This window comes from Schistocerca nitens, chromosome 4 (assembly GCF_023898315.1).
Source record: "Schistocerca nitens isolate TAMUIC-IGC-003100 chromosome 4, iqSchNite1.1, whole genome shotgun sequence".
NCBI lineage: Eukaryota > Metazoa > Arthropoda > Insecta > Orthoptera > Acrididae > Schistocerca > Schistocerca nitens.
In genome coordinates, this window is record NC_064617.1 from 194,869,257 (window position 1) to 194,886,865 (window position 17,609).

The 17,609-nt window shown below is 44.8% G+C and overlaps 1 protein-coding gene across 1 annotated transcript in view; it reads right to left on the reverse strand.

Moving 5' to 3' along the window:
- The window catches only part of LOC126252801 (sodium-coupled monocarboxylate transporter 2-like), a 205,278-nt gene extending 188,245 nt beyond the window's left edge, over window positions 1–17,033 (reverse strand). The window contains exon 1 of the mRNA XM_049953736.1: window positions 16,954–17,033. The gene's annotated coding sequence lies outside the window, so the exon portion shown is untranslated. The remainder of the gene's footprint in view (window positions 1–16,953) is intronic.
- Window positions 17,034–17,609: the final 576 nt, after the last annotated feature.

The following is a 17,609-nucleotide window of genomic DNA, read 5'->3' on the forward strand; positions in this document are numbered from 1 at the left end:
GACTTTTTTCCTCCAGGTCCAGTCAGGAGTCCGTCTCCGCAGTTTTTCGGTTCACCCTGTATTTGCAGAGTACCCCGATCAGAAAGAACCGTATACTGAAAAAAATCAGGGAACGGGCAACTGCGCGTATGGCAAAAACTCATTGATAACAGCCTATACAAATGCGAAAAGTGCACTCTGGTTTAGCAGACACGCCGATGATAGGGGCCAGAAAGTTTTAGACATTATTCAAGAACTTTACTTGTTAGTGGCGAATCGTCTGGGACAACCTGAGACATATCACAGCTCTGCTACTAACATATACATTACATTAAAAAACAAGTTGTAATTGAAGTTACCGGGTAGGCAGACCATTCAGGATTGATCATATCACAATATAATTACACTCACAATCAACGATAAAAATAATAGCGATCAAAGCCTAGTAACGGCAGAAAGTTTTAACTTTCTAAAAGCATATCGGAACAAGCTACTTGACTCTGTATGCAGTGTCAATACAATACCAGCGGAAAAATCCTAACGCCGGAGCACAAAAAAGACGAAAATGTTCCTCTTTAAAAGTCTCTGGCAGAAACGTAGGGAACCAGTTACGCCAATTCGCATTCCCCCTTTCTCTCCAAAAATTTTGGAATGCGAACATATTCGCGCTTTTTAACACAAATCATTCTAAATCCTTTTACCAGTCTTTCTTTGCAGTTAAGACTTCCTACTCAGCATTTCCGTCTCACTTTCACGCGTAAATGGGTCTGTACAGTTACTTGAGACATGTACACAATTTGAAGTGAGTTTAATGAGAGGGAAAACGCGCACATTGCGAAATGAGTAATGATCGACAACGAAGCAATCGACTACGGATAACGTGAAGTATGACTTGCAAAAATTTACGGTTCTCAGGTCACTAAGGAAACAGCATCGGAATTATCTCTGTGATGTGGAACGAGTCAATTTGAAATTGTATCATAATTTCTCAGTGAAAAATATATCAATACGCTGACCATTTACATGACTGTCTTTTAGAGTAAACTGCTACTGTCGCAGGTTCGAATCCTGCCTCGGCCATGGATGTGTGTGATGTCCTTAGGTTAGTTAGGTTTAAGTAGTTCTAAGTCTAGGGGACTGGTGACCTAAAATGTTAAGTTCTATAGTGATCAGAGCCACTTGAATCATTTTAGAGTAAATTTTCTAATTCTTGAGAATCCTGACATCACTGCGTAAATGGTCAAACACTTTTATGGCTGAATATCTCACCTTTCTCTTTCCCACAAAACAACTCAATGATGATTCATGAAAGTCATTTCTCACTCTAATATTATATTTATGAATGTTACTATTTTGGAATATGAATGTTACAGTCTTCGAAATGCGATTGAGTACTATTGTCAGTATGATCAGTTATATAAAGAGTTACTCTTTTGTGCGAACACTTTCTTCTTCAATGAAGAATTGCAACAAAATATATAATAGTGTAAGATATTAGTGAGTGAAATAGGAAAGGTAAGTTAACGTTTTGACATTTTCATCTCTAACGTCTGCTGTTACTCATATTGCAAAAGTTCGGTAATGCGTGACTTCCAGTCCAAGTTCTTCTTAACATAAACTCCACAGAATTTTGTATCTTCCGTTCCGACTACTTATTTTCTCCCATGAATTTTTTTAACAGTTTGGTCAGGCCTTGTGAAGTGTGTAACTGCATGTTCTTTGTTTTACCTAATTTCAGAGGTAGTTTATTTGCAGAACGCCAGTTATTAATTCTGAGAAAATTTCATTTACCCCTTCAAGTATAGGCCAACAACATTGTCGCAATGATAACACCGGTTCCCGTCAGATCACCGAAATTAAGCTCTGTCCGGCTTGACTCACCTGGATGGATGACGGTCATGTCTGCCGAGCTCTGTTGGGAAGCGGGATGCACTCAGCTCTTGTGAGGCAAACTGAGGAGCTACGTGACAGAGAAGTAGTGGCTCCGGTCACGTAAGCTGACAACAGCTGGGAGAGTAGTGTGCTGACCACACGCTCCCAGTGACGCCTATAGTATGAGGATGACACGGCGGTCGGCCAGTGCCGTTCGGCCTTCCGAGACCTGCTCCGACGGAGTTTAGTTTTCGGAAAGAGGTAAATGTATCAACCTGAGATAAGAAACCCCTGTCCGGAAATGGCAGAGTTGATAGTTACTAGCAAAAATTATTCTAATACCTGAGATAGTGGGCCACTTCTGCTGCAGCTCCTATGCTTTCCATATTTTGGGACGATGTAGTGTGGAACAAAACAAGAAAAATTGTCCGGTAAACATGGGCTCTAAAATGCATACCGAAAGAGCTGTAAGTACTTATTCATCACCGGCCGGAGTAGCCGAGCGGTTCTACGCGCTTCAGTCTGGAACCGCGCTACAGTCGCAAGTTCGAATCCTGCCTCGGGCATAGATGTGTGTGATGTCCTTAGGTTAGTTAGGTTTCAGTAGTTCTAAGTTCTAGGGGACTGATGACCTCCGATGTTAAGTCCCATAGTGCTCAGAGCCATTTTGAACTTATTCATCTTTGCTACTGTGAACTAAGTCTATTGTGGTGCTCCTAGCTCTTCAGTTACGTCCATGTTTAGCGCACATTTTTTTCCTTTTATTGGACCATGCTACCATCTCTCAAAATATGGAAAGCAAAGAAAATGCCTTTGAAGAGATCAACTGTCAGAGATATCAGATCGATTTTCGCTTGTAACTTTCGACTCAGTCGTTTCTAGACCAGGGTCCCTTACCTCGAATTGATACATTTACCCTTCTCCATCATTCCTGAAAGTTTGTAACATTATCAAGGAATTACACGGTGTATAATAAAAAGAAACCTTTTTCCCACAGCCTTGCGTCTTCATTCGACACATATACTGCACACACCTCTCTATGTCCATCTCCCCCCGCGTTCTGACCATCTGCTCCTCACCCTCTCTTTGAGTCTCTCCTCCTTCCCCCACCTCTCTGTCTGTACACTACTACCCCCTCAGTCCATTTTCTATTTGCCCCACTCTCTGCCCATCTACTCCTCCACTTTTCCACTGCCCATCTCTTCCTTTTCTCCCTCCATGTCCTCCTTCCCTTCCTGCCCATCTCTTCTTCTGCCCCTCTCTGCTCATTCTCTCCTGCCCTTCTCTCTGTAAACCCCCTTCTGCCCTCCCTCTCTATGTTCATCTCCTCTTTCCTGCACTCTCTATCCATCTACATCTATTCCTCCCCGCCCCTCCCCTCCCATCTGTCTCTGCCCATCTTGTGTTGTATCAGATACACAATTTGTAAGTCGCCTTTACTCTTGCTCGGCATCTGGTTATTAATATGTTTTGAAACAAGTGTTACATATGGAAATGTTATGTATGATAACTTATGTTTGTTGTAGATGCTGTAGTAGCAGTGCTGAGATGATCGCAGCGGTACCAATCGAAGGTGGAAGCAGTTAGAGATCATACAAGACTGGGTCACCGGCTGCCACAGCCGCCAGAGCAAGATTTGGGGATCATCGAGAACAACGAAAGTTCCTCGGAAGAAAAATCCTATTCGTTTGACTGCACAATGGTTCCTTCCTTGAAGATTTAATATGAGGCACATGGATAGTTGATTAGTGGGCCTTGATCTGTCAAGTTGCGTATCAGGCATTGACCAAGTAGGTCTGCAGCGCATCGGATTGCGAGCTATAAGTTTAATAGTCGATTTCAATCGGGGAATCCCTGTAGAGGATTTTGAACAGGGTCGCGAAGTGCTATTTTCGATATTAATCTGAAGTTTAAGGCTGATGAGTAAGCTTCGAATGTCGAGAGTTGAAATATATTCGTCCAATCTAGTGATTTCGTACTGTTTTAAGTAAGTTGTTTGTATCTGGAGAACTGTTTGAGTGATAATTATTTACTGGGCTGTGAATTTTCGAAAAGTTTGATACAGTGCGCAGAAATCGCTGATTTAAGACCGTTACTTATTGTAGAAATGTTAATGGACAATTATCGGCATTGGATTGATCCATTATATATTGTAAACATTAATGTTTTGTAGCAGGAAGTATACTGAGTGGGCGGCGAGTGATTGCAATTCGTTGCGTCAACGTTGCCTGCACTGAGGTTATAGTGCCGTTGCAGAATATCTGTTGATTTCTAATTGTAGGTGAGCATCAAGCTCACTGTCTTGATAGAAAAGGATCTCGATAATTGTTGAACGGAAAGATAGTAAAACAGACTTTTACAGCGAAATAAGCCCAAAAGAGGTGAAGACTGGATTTAGTGGTAAACACTAAACATTACAGGAGCCATTCGCGTAAACTGCAGACAACCTTGTAGGTAGGGCAACCATAGATATGAGTAGCCATCTGGGGCATTAATAAATTGTTTCAGCTGTATTTAGTACTTTATTATTGGATCACTATCGATTTCGTGGCTTTTAGTGCACTAAAAGCCACGAAACCGGTGGTAATCCAGTAATAAAGGACTAAATACGGCTAAAGCGGTTTATTAATGCCCAGGACATTCCAGCAAAGAGGGGCCACGCTACTACTCCCTTGTGTTTATGTGACGAGTGACCATTTTTCTTCAGATGGGGAATACAGCGGGTTCGCGATATGTCATCATCTGAAGAAGCATAATTTTTGTTATTTATTTAAATTAAGTGGCGTCACTTAGGACATATTTTGTGTTCTGAGATGCGAGAAGGTGATATTGACTATACACGATACACATCATGTACCTGGTGTGCACGTATACATGTCAGTGGGTGTGACGTTATGACGGTCCTGTTCAGTTACTGTGCTCAATAGGTTATCATGCTTTGTTGATTAATTGGTGTATATTGCACATAAACTGTTTAAGTTGGGGTCAGGTAACATTGTGATGTAAATTATTGTGGTGACGTCGCCATTTGCTGTCTCTTCCTTCGTGTTAGATCAGGTCATTGAGCGATAATTAAGCTCTTTCTGATTGATTGCAGAGCTATTTTCTGAAACACAGCTTTGAAATTAGGACCTACAAATTTTCTCATTACATTCCTCCTATCACAGTACTTCCTCTTCCATCCTTCTCTCGCCACCCATCTCGTCCTCATCATCACCCTGTCCATCTCTTCCTCGCCCTCTCTGTTTTCGTCCATTTCCTCTTCCCTCTTTCTCTGTCATCCCATCTTTCCCATATCTGTCCATCCCCTCCTCTCCCCATCTCTCTTCATCTCCTCCTGTCCCCTCTCTCTCTTTCAATTCCCTCCTGTTCCTCTCTTCTTACACATACCCTCCTGCCCCCATCTCCCTGTCTGCCCACTTCTCCGTTGGTATCATCTGCTCCCGTCTTTTCCCACCAATCCGTGCAGCCCCTGCAGAACAGACTAATAAGGCAGACCAATACTATTCCAACGCAACACACCTGACATGCAGGGCAGTCTACAGGTAGGGGACTGGAAACCGGTTCTTCCCCTTGATATGTAGACTGCAATGCAAGGTATGTTGATAGGGCAGTCTGACACCACACTCACACAATATTCCTGTCATGCAGGGCAGCCTATACATCATGGGCTGGAAACACACGTTTTTCCCCTTATCACCACTCCTAATAGAGCTAGGAGGTTATAAACCATACAGTACTACTACTCATGAGGCCTGCAGTTTCTGTGCCAAATGTGGTTGCAATTGAGGCATGGATTTGAGAAGAGTTCCCAGACATACATCTTCTTCTTCTTCTTCTTCTTGCATTATGGCCTCTGTAGGACCATGGGTAGACCCTTTGTGGACTTCATCTTCCTCTTCTTCTCCCAGGACCTCTTCATTCTTTCTCTTCTTCTCTTCCGCTCTTCTTCCGAGATCTTCAATGTCGTTTCCTCCTGTCGTTTCCACTGGTGAAACTCTAATTTTTTCCTGTATTCTTCTCTGTCGTTGATCTCCGGCATATTGGTTGGTGTATATTTGTTCCACCAATTTTCCTTTCCTTCGACCTTGATCTCCAATTCTAACCAGTCCTTCTGAACTTCAACAACCCACTTGGTTCTTGTCTTTCCCCATGTCCTCCCTGTTGTTTCCCACACTCTCTTCATTATTCTGTCCATACTCATCCTAATTACATGTACAGCAAACCTTGCCCTTTTGAGTCTGATTTCCCCAGATATTGTTCTCATGTTCCAGTACAGTTCTTCCATAGGTCATCACATCTATCTCTGTCCACCTCTTTTGGGACCTAGTACTTTTCTCAGTTTTTTTCTCTCTTCTTCCTCTAGTTCTTCTACCAAATTTCTTCCTAGTATCATCATTACAGCAGCATATAGTACTGCATTCCTCACCATGGCCTTCTAGTGACTTATCTTTGCCTCTGTGTGTATAGTCTTTTTATTGTATATCTCTCTCGTCATACAGAAGGCTAACCTCATCTTCTTTATCCCCTCTGTTAATCCCTCCTTGCTCCTGTTCCTTCCTGTTATAAATTCTCCCAGGTATTTAAATATGTCCACCATTTGCACAGTGCCTTCTGGTGTTTTTCAGTCTGCAGTGGTATTTAATGTCTTTGTCTTGTTATAGGGGATCCTCAGTCCCACCTTTCTGGCTATCTTACTTAAGTTGCCGAGTTGTGTCTTTGCGTCTTCTCCTGTCTCACTTACTTTTGCTATGTCGTCTGCAAAGGCTAGGCAGTCCACTTGAGCCTTGTTGTCCTTTTTGTCCCCCACATGCCCTAGACATACATACAAACACACTATGCTCTGTGTATAAAAGACCAGACCTAATATCGATCCCTATGGTACATATGCAGATATTATTCCCAAATCTGAGGATACTGTTTCCTTGTATACAGCCCTTGGGCTTCTTAATTTGACAGTCTGTATTCTATTCCACAAGATTTGTTCAAGTCAACAACCTAAAGCCTACATGAGAATAATCAGAGAAGGTTCAGACCCAACATACATATTCTAAACTTAAACATTTTCATGTTCCTGGAGGAAAATAAACTTCTCTCAGTGAATCAGCATGGAAATATTGATTTAGGAAAAACCACTTGTGTGGGACACAGTTTACTTTATTCATGCACAGAATCTCACAAACAGTAGATGCAGGTGAATGGATAAGTTCCCCAATCCTAGATAAAGGCGTTTAACACTATACCACAATGGAAACAGCTAACCAATGTATGATCATGCAGAGTATCTCCACAAATATGTGCTTGACTTGAGGAATATTACCGAAGACATCGTACTGGATGGTGAGTCCCACAGTAGCTAAAGTAACATCTGCTGTGCCTCAGGGATGCATAATGGTACCTTTAATGTTTGCAGTATACATAAACAAATTATGAGACAGGATCAACAGCGCTATAAGATCGTTTCTTAACGATGCTGTTGTGTATGGCAAGGTATCATCAATAGCTACTCATAAGGAATTGCAGAAAGACTTGGACCAAATTTCCACTAGAGGTGCTAAATGACAGCTCTCTTTAAATGTGGATCACGGTAGCTGATTACAAGATTAATGGTGAACATGTTACGCATGTCCCATCATATATGTATTTAGGGGTCATACTGAAAAGGGAAGAGCTTAACCTTTAACGCTTGGAATTGCTCGAAAATGTGCTTGTAATCTAAAACGCTCATCCCGAAAACAGTCGTATCAGCCATTCGCATGCAAAACGTAGCTGTTGTCTACTAGCGTCATCCGACGATGGTAACATTGTACTATGTTAAGCCTAGTTTACACGATGACACTAGGTTGCAGGCAACTGCGCTACCGGCCACTGCGCATGAAAGATTTCAATGTGTTGGAATGGTTTTGGAGCAATGCAGCTCATACATACACACTCTGGTAGCCACCATATGGTGCATGGCGAAGTGTACCGAGTATGACTGCTAGTCATTTCCTTTCCTTTCCAGTCGCAAAAAGAAAGACGGAAATCGATTGTCTGTATATCTTCGCACAAGCCCTAATGCCTCTAATCTTCCCTTTGTGGTCCTTACGCGAAATGTAAATTGCCGGCAGTAGCATCGTTCTGCAGTCAGATTCAAATGCCGGTTCTCTACGAGGTGCATTCAAGTTCTAATGCCTCCGATTTTTTTTTTTTTCTCCAGACTGGAAAGAGATAGAAACATACGCATTGTTTTAAAATGAGGCCGCGTTCATTGTCAATACGTCCCAGAGATGGAAGCACCGTATGGCAGATGGAATTTTACCGCCAGCGGCGAGAATGAGAACTGTTTTAAATACTTAAAATGGCGACGTTTTCCTTACTTGAACAGCGTGCAATCATTCGTTTTCTGAATTTGTGTGGTGTGAAACCAATTGAAATTCATCGACAGTTGAAGGAGACATGTGGTGATGGAGTTATGGATGTGTCGAAAGTGCGTTCGTGGGTGCGACAGTTTAATGAAGGCAAAACATCGTGTGACAACAAACCGAAACAACCTCGGGCTCGCACAAGCCGGTCTGACGACATGATCGAGAAAGTGGAGAGAATGACTGTTGAACAGATCGCCTCCAGAGTTGGCACTTCTGTGGGTTCTGTGCACACAATCCTGCATGACGACCTGAAAATGCGAAAAGTGTCATCCAGGTGGGTGCCACGAATGCTGACGGACGACCACATGGCTGCCCATGTGGCATGTTGCCAAGCAATGTTGACGCGCAACGACAGCATGAATGCGACTTTCTTTTCGTCGGTTGTGACAATGGATCAGACGTGAATGCCATTTTTCAATCCAGAAACAAAGCGCCAGTCCGCTCAATGGAAGCACACAGATTCACCGCCACGAAAAAAATTTCGGGTAACCGCCAGTGCTGAAAAAATGATGGTGTCCATGTTCTGGGAGAGCGAGGGCGTAATCCTTACCCATTGCGTTTCAAAGGGCACTACGGTAACAGGTGCATCCTACGAAAATGTTTTGAAGAACACATTCCTTCCTGCACTGCAACAAAAACGTCCGGGAAGGGCTGCGCGTGTGCTGTTTCACCAAGACAACGCACCCGCACGTCGAGCTAACGTTACGCAACAGTTTCTTCGTGATATCAACTTTGAAGTGATTCCTCATGCTCCCTACTCACCTGACCTGGCTCCTAGTGACTTTTGGCTTTTTCCAACAATGAAAGACACTCTCTGTGGCCGCACATTCACCAGCCGTGCTGCTATTGCCTCAGCGATTTTCCAGTGGTCAAAACAGACTCCTAAAGAAGCCTTCGCCGCTGTCATGGAATCATGGCGTCAGCGTTGTGAAAAATGTGTACGTCTGCAGGGCGATTACGTCGAGAAGTAACGCCAGTTTCATCGATTTCGGGTGAGTAGTTAATTAGAAAAAAAATCGGAGGCCTTAGAACTTGAATGCACCTCGTAAACTTTCTCAACAGTGTTCCTCGAAAAGAACGTTGCCTTACCTGTGAGGATTCCTATTTCAGTTCCCCAAGCATCTCCGTAATACTTGCGTGAAATGTGATACAATACGCAAGTAGATCCAATTCTAGAGTGTTGTTCCAGTGTCCTTATCAAGTAGGCATGACAACAGACATTGAACGAATTCAGAGATTCGCTGCTAGGATCGTAACAGATCGGTGTAGCCCACATGAAAACGTAACAGTAATGCTCGAGGCACTTAAAAGGGAAGTTTTGGAAGGAAGACGACAAAGTTCTTACGAAACCCTGTTGAGTTAATTTGGAGAACCTGTATTTGAAGAAGACTGAGCGACTATCATACTCTCACAGTCGTATGTCTCGCGTACGATCTTAGTAACAAGAGAAGATAAATTAGGGCACACGCGGAGCCATATGGATAGTGATTTTCCCTCTAAAGCATGGGGAGGGGGGGGGGGGGGCATTCAAAAGGACAAGCCGGAAGCTGAAGAGATAGTAAGGCCATTGCCTACGAAGAAGGTGTGGTGCCTATAAGAGAGCTGTGGTCCCAAACACCTTGCTACAGAGACGTGCGTTTCCTTACAGTGGGCGGAGTGCGGGGAACGGAAATTCATCAAAGACTGGTACAAGTGTGCGAAGAGCTGTTTTATTTCCGTTGCAAGGTACTAGCGGTGGCACAAGCGGTTCAAGGAAAGACGTCTGCATCTACATACACACTCTGCTCGCCGCCATATTGTGCGTGGCGAAGTCGTTAGCCGATGACGCACGATCTGGAACGCCACACCGCAAACCGGTACAATTGTGCAGCATGTGTGTAGTGGACTGTTAAGGCAGCCAGTCCACAGTGAAGTAGCCGAAAGGGCACGCGTCAACTCACGCCGTCTGGCGTTAGGTCTGGAACAGGATTCGTAATGAATGTGATAAAGAAAAGAACGTAGCTACTAGAACACTTAACTTTTATATTGTCCTTTGGTATACAGCATTCTGGATGATACAAGTGAGACTCTATCTTGAGGTACATGCAACATTACAAATGGTTAATGGCGCCTTGCTAGGTCGTAGCCATGGACTTAGCTGAAGGCTATTCTAACTGTCTCTCGGCAAATGAGAGAAAGGCTTCGTCAGTGTAGTCGCTAGCAACGTCGTCGTACAACTGGGGCGAGTGCTAGTACGTCTCTCGAGACCTGCCTTGTGGTGGCGCTCGGTCTGCGATCCTGACAGTGGCGACACGCGGGTCCGACATGTACTAATGGACCGCGGCCGATTTAAGCTACCACCTAGCAAGTGTGGTGTCTGGCGGTGACACCACAATGTGGATGCCGCCATTATTGAAGACTAGAGAGTTACGGTATCAGCCACTGTCCCACAGGTTGGATTGAGCGCCGGAACTGCAACCGACATGCAGTGCTCTTCGTACACTTGTACCATTCTTCGATGAATTTGCGTTCCTAACACTTGCTCCGCTGTAAGGAAACGCAATACACCCCCTGGCTCTTCTTTTGAAGCCTCCATACCTCTGTTTTCACACGACTAAGTGCAAAGAGCGGTCGATGCGCGCACGTGTTCGCTCTTTCATCGCGTGGGTGTTGCCCGCGTCTATCTAGCGGCGAGTTTCGGTCTTCAGCGCTCTTATAGGCACGGCATCTTCTTCCGTAGGCAATCACATTGCTGTCCCTTCATCGGTTTTCATTTTACAACTTACGTCTCGTTTTTAGGTCTCTGTACATCAATTGGTAAGAAACCCTTATAAGATCACTTTTTCGTCCGTCTGTCTGTCTGACTATTTTAAGACCTGTTTTTCGCAGAAAAAAGTAGAGGTATCAAGTTGAAATTTATGTCACATACTAAGTTCTATGGTCCTTTCGCGATATAAAAGATATAACCTTCTAACTCAATGGTTGGTTGGTTGGTTGAGGGGGAGGTGGGGGGGAGGGGGGCCATCCGTCCCATCGGGTTAGGGAAGGATGTGGAAGGAAGTCGGCCGTGCCCTTTCAAAGGAATTTGCCTGAAGCGATTTAGGAAAATCACAGAAAGCCTAAACCAGGATGGCCGGACACGGGTTTCAACCGTCGTCCTCCCGAATGCGAGTCCAGTGTGCTAGCCACTGCGCTATCTCGCTCGATGTAAGTCAATCCAATCAAAAAGTATGGCCATTTATCTTACATGCCAACGGCCTTGTCGCAGTGGTAACAACGGTTCCCGTCAGATCACCAAAGTTAAGCGCTGTCGGGCTGGGCTAGCACTTGGATGGGTGACCATCCAGTCTGCCGAGCGCTGTCGGCAAATGAGGTACACTCAGCCCTTGTGAGGTGAACTGAGGAGCTACTTGATTGAGAAGTAGCGGCTCTGGTCTCGGAAACTGACATACGCCCGGGAGAGCGGTGTGTTGACCACATGCCCCTCCATATCCGCATCCAGTGACGCTCTTCGGTTGACGATGACACGGCTGCCGGTCGGTTCCGTGGGCCTTCATGGCCTGTTCGGGAGGAGTTTTTATATACATAATTCAGTTGGTACGGACCACTCAGAGTGCCAGTCCTGATCACACCTGGCCGGTTTTTTTTAATGCCTCCTCTACGAGGACAGTTGAGAAAATAACTGAATATTTTGAATTACGTGCCAACGGAGATATTTAGTTATATGCGGTTTGCAGCGCTGCCTTTCCAATTATCTCCTTTGTAAACAAATGTTTTTGGAGTATTAGTATCTCGTTTAGTTTTCGTGATATTGTTATTTGAGTGCAACGAGTTTGAATTTTAGTGGCGATTTTTGAAGAGATCAATTTCCTAGAGCAGCGATGAAACTTAAAAATTTTGGGTGAAACTTGGGAACACTTACACAGAGCGATTTCAGCTTTTGAAGCAAGCTTCCCGAGATTATGGCCTGGGTCGTACGCGGTGTTACAAGTGGCTTCTAAGATTTAAAAAATGATCTTCGGACAGTTCAAGATGATCCTCGTGCTGAAGGCCTTCCACTTAGGCCGGCCGCGGTGGCCGAGCGGTTCTAGGCGCTTCAGTCCGAAACCGCGCGACTGCTACGGTCGCAGGTTCGAATCCTGCCTCGGGCATGGATGTGTGTGATGTCCTTAAGTTAGTTAGGTTTAAGGAGTTCTAAGTTCTATGGGACTGATGACCTCAGATGTTACGTCCCATAGTGCTCAGAGCCATTTGAACCTTCCACTTAAACTGATGACTCAGAAACGCAGAAAATCCATCTGGTGCCTTTGAATCACCGATTGACTGTCAGAGAAGCTGCAGAAAAGGTCACGCCATGAAATTTTGACGACAAAACTGAACATGCGTCGAGTTGCAGCAAAATTTGTTCCTTGTTTGAAGACAGAATAACATAAAGAAAATCGAGTGGACATTTGATCGGGAACTCCTTGAACAAGCTAATGACGATGAATAGTTCATGCAAAGGATCGTAATGCGAGGCGATAGCTGAGGTTACGATTACGGTATTGAGAGAAAAGTTGCAGCAAAATTTGTTCCTTGTTTGAAGACAGAATAACAGAAAGAAAATCTAGTGGATATTTGATCGGGAACTCCTTGAACAAGCTAATGACGATGAAAAGTTCATGCAAAGGATCGTAATGCGAGGCGATAGATGGGATTACGATTACGGTATTGAGAGAAAAGTTCAGTCACCACAGTGCACTGTCAAAGAGTCCCTATGCCCCAAGAAACCACTCCAACATCGAACCAATCTCAAAGCGATGCCCACTTTTTTTTGTTAATGGAATTGTGCATTTCGATTTCTTCACTCAAGATGGAAGAGTGAATCCTATGCACTATCAAGGCATTTTGCAACAGTTACGTGAAAAAAAGTCCGTAAAAAGAGACCAGAGTTGGGGCGAGACAACACATTGTCATTGACCACAGCAATGCGCCAGCACACTCGGCTCTATCAGTTCGTCAGATTTGTGCCAAAAATCGGATAACCACCCTCCCTCAGTCCCCTTACTGACCAGGCCTGGTTCCTTGCGATTTCTTCCTATTCCCGAACTTAAAATCAATACTGAAAGGACGCTGTTTCCACAATATTCATGACATAAAACTGCTCACGGGCGTTAAAGGCCATTTAAAATTAAGCTGTCCAGGACAGCTTCGGGAAATGGAAACACCATCAAGAAAAGAGTGTCACTAGGGAATGTAGGTACATTGAAGGGGACAAGGACCAATAATATGTAAAATTAATACACTGAAGGGGGAAAAATTGCAACACCAAGCACGAGCTGTACGATGCGACTTAAACGAACGTTGGCAGGCATGTTTCTACAATCTCAGACATGATGTCTATTCAAATTTCGCGCCAGTCGCGCAACAGCGGCGCTAGTAGCGCAGCTTTGAGGATACAGATCTGGTTTGCTTTAAATACACGCGGTAACGGTCGTGAGATTTAGATGTGGCGAATTGATATTAGTCAACAATGCGGTAAGGCGACAAAGAGTCTTTATCAACACCCCACTGAGTCTGAACGAGGTCGTACATTAGGGCTACGAAAAGCTGCTTTTTTCTTCTGCGATATTGCACAAATACTTGGCAGGAACGTAGCCACTGTATGTGATTGCTGGAAGCGGTGGTCACGAACATGTACTGTCGCAAGAAGACTGAGCTTCGGACGGCTACATGGCACTACCGAAAGGGAAGACCATCGTGTTTGCATGCGGCTCTGATGGACTGTACTGCATCTCCAGCAATTTGAGCAGCAGTTGGCACCATAGTAACGCAACTTTCACAAATCGATTACTTTAAGGAAAGCTCCGAACCAGACGCCCTGCAGCGTGTATTCCACTGACCAAAAACCTCCGCCTTTTGTGACTTCAACAGTGTAAGCTAGAGATCGTTGCAGCGCAGGATGGAGATCTGTTGTGGTTTCCTGATGAAAGTTGGTTCTGCCTTGGTGCCAGTGATGGCAATGTGTTGGTCAGATGGAGGCCAGTTGAAAGCATGCAGCCAACCTGTCTGTGCCTGAACAGAGGACATACAGGGTGGTCCATTGATAGTGACCGGGCCAAATATCTCACGAAATAAGCATCAAACGAAAAAACTACAAAGAACGAAACTCGTCTAGCTAGAAGGGGAAAACCAGATGGCGCTATGGTTGGCCCGCTAAATGGCGCTGCCATAGGTCAAACGGATATCAACTGCGTTTTTTAAAATAGGAACCCCCATTTCTTATTACATATTCGTGTAGTACGTAAAAAAATGAATGTTTTAGTTAGACCACTTTTTTCCCTTTGTGGCAGATGGCGCTGTAATAGTCACAAACGTGGTATCACGTAACATTCCGCCAGTGCGGACGGTATTTGCTTCGTGATACATTACCCGTGTTAAAATGGACCGTTTACCAACTGCAGAAAATGTCGATATCGTGTTGATGTATGGCTATTGTGAGCAAAATGCCCAACGGGCGTGTGCTATGTATGCTGCTCGGTATCCTGGACGACATCATCCAAGTGTCCGGACCATTCGCCGGATAGTTACTTTATTTAAGGAAACAGGAAGAGTTCAGCCACATGTGAAACGTCAACCACGACCTGCAACAAGTGATGATGCCCAAGTAGGTGTTTTAGCTGCTGTCGCGGCCAATCCGCATATCAGTAGCAGACAAATTGCGCGAGAATCGGGAATCTAAAAAATGTCGGTGTTGAGAATACCACATCAACATCGATTGCACTCATACCATATTTCTATGCACCAGGAATTGCATGGCGACGACTTTGAACGTCGTGTACAGTTCTGCCACTGGGCACAAGATAAATTATGGGACGATGACAGATTTTTTACACGTGTTCTATTTAGCGACGAAGCGTCATTCACCAACAGCGGTAACGTAAACCGGCATAATATGCACATTGGGCAACGGAAAATCCACGATGGCTGTGACAAGTGGAACATCAGCGACCTTGGCGGGTTAATGTATGGTGCGGCATTATGGGAGGAAGGATAATTGGCCCCCATTTTATCGATGGCAATCTAAATGGTTCAATGTATGCTGATTTCCTACGGAATGTTCTACCGATGTCACTACAAGATGTTTCACTGCATGACAGAATGGCGATGTACTTCCAACATGATGGATGTCCAGCACATAGCTCGCGTGCGGTTGAAACGGTATTGAATAGCATATTTCATGACAGGTGGATTGGTCTTCGAAGCACCATACCATGGCCAGCACGTTCACCGCATTTGACGTTCCCGGATTTCTTTATGTGGGGAAAGTTGAAGGACATTTGCTATCGTGATCCACCGACAACTCCTGACAACATGCGTCAGCGCATTGTCACTGCATGTGCGAACATTACGGAAGGCGAACTACTCGCCGTTGAGAGGAATGTCGTTACACATACTGCCAAATGCATTGAGGTTGACGGACATCATTCTGAGCATTTATTGCATTAATGTGGTATTTACAGGTAATCACGCTGTAACAGCATGCTTTCTCAGAAATGATAAGTTCACAAAGGTACATGTATCACATTGGAACAACCCAACTAAAATGTTCAAACGTACCTACGTTCTGTATTTTAATTTAAAAAACCTACCTGTTACCAACTGTTCGTCTAAAATTGTGAGCCATATGTTTGTGACTATTACAGCGCCATCTATCACAAAACGAAAAAAGTGGTTGAACTAAAACATTCATATTTCTTTACGTACTACACGAATATGTAATAAAAATGGGGGTTCCTATTTTAAAAAAACGCAGTTGATATCCGTTTGACCTATGGCAGCGCCATCTAGCGAGCCAACCATAGCGCCATCTGGTTTCCCCCTTCAAGCTAGACAAGTTTCGTTCTTTGTGGTGTTTTCGTTTGACGCTTATTTCGTGATATATTTGGCCCAGTCACGATCAATGGACCACCCTGTATATCTGGAGTTGTGGTCTGGGGTGTGTTTTCGTATAACTGCAGGAGCACTTTCGTGGTTATTCCACGCACTCTGACTGCAGATTTCTACGTCAATCTGGTGAACTGACCTTTGTGCTGCCATTCATGTACAGCATTCCAGTGCGCGTTTTCCAACAGAGTAGCACTCTGCTGTAACCGAACATGCTCTACAGAGTGTCGATATGTTTGTCCTGGTCGGCTCGATCACCGTATCCGTCTCCAATCGAGCACATATCTGACATCATCGGAGGACAATTCCAGCATCATCTGGAACGAGCATTAACTGCTCCTGTGTTGACCGACCAAGTCCAACAGGCAGGGAACACCATCCCACAAACTGATATCAGGCACCTGCTGAGCAGAATTCACGTTTTGTGCTTGTACTCAACATTCTGGCCGTTACAGCGGTTATGAATTTACCAGCATTTCACATTTGTAGTGGCATATCTCGCGCTTACATCAACCTATGATCTTGCAATTTTAATCATTTAAATATGTTACCTAGACAAATGCACTCCCAAAATTTCATTACTGTAATTATATTTGGTGGTGCGATTTTCTCCGTCAGTGTAATACAGATTATAAAATGAAGTTCGGTTATTTTCTCAACAGACCTCGTATGCTGATGCAGGCGACTCTGCAGTACGGGTCGACTGTCTCACTACTGTTGCTCCTCGTTGGTGGCTAAAGAACGGTTTGGGGAACACAAATGCGGAGTCGTGTACTCGGACATGCAGTACCTGCGTGGCTGGAGTGGTGTGGCGTGGTGAGGTGTGGAGTGGTGCGCTCCCGCCGGCCGCTGCAGACGTACTGACGGCCGCTGCCCGCTGCCCACTGGACACTGGCCAGCCGCTCTTCCGGCCTCCACAATGGAGCAGCCTGCAGCCCTTCTGCTGCCACGCCCGCGCCGCCACGCTGACCTCACGCTACCAGATAACTACTGCCTGCTGCTCCTCCACAGGTCGGTCGACGACTCGTACGTGGCCGCCTTTGTCGGAGAATGACGCAAGGGTTCACTACACTGCCGGTTCCACACGCCGGCAGGAAACACTGGGTTGGCTTTTGTGCGCCGAAAAACTGCGTGGTAATCTACTGAAGACTCGGATGATGAACTTCATCCACTGATGGTGCACCATTAGGAGACTCGACGCTACGGTCTTGACAATGCCTTGTTGGAGAGATACTTGCCATCCTCTTGGCAGACTGTTTTGATGGGGCACGCCTCGACTTTCTCTCCCGTGTCACCTCTTCATCTCAGAGAAGCATTTAAACGCAATGTTTTCGATAACTTGTCTCATATACTCCATTCTTTGCCTTCCCATACAGTTTTTCTCCTCTACAGCTCCTTCTGGTACCATCGCAGTTATTCTCTGACGTCTTAACACGTGTCTTATCA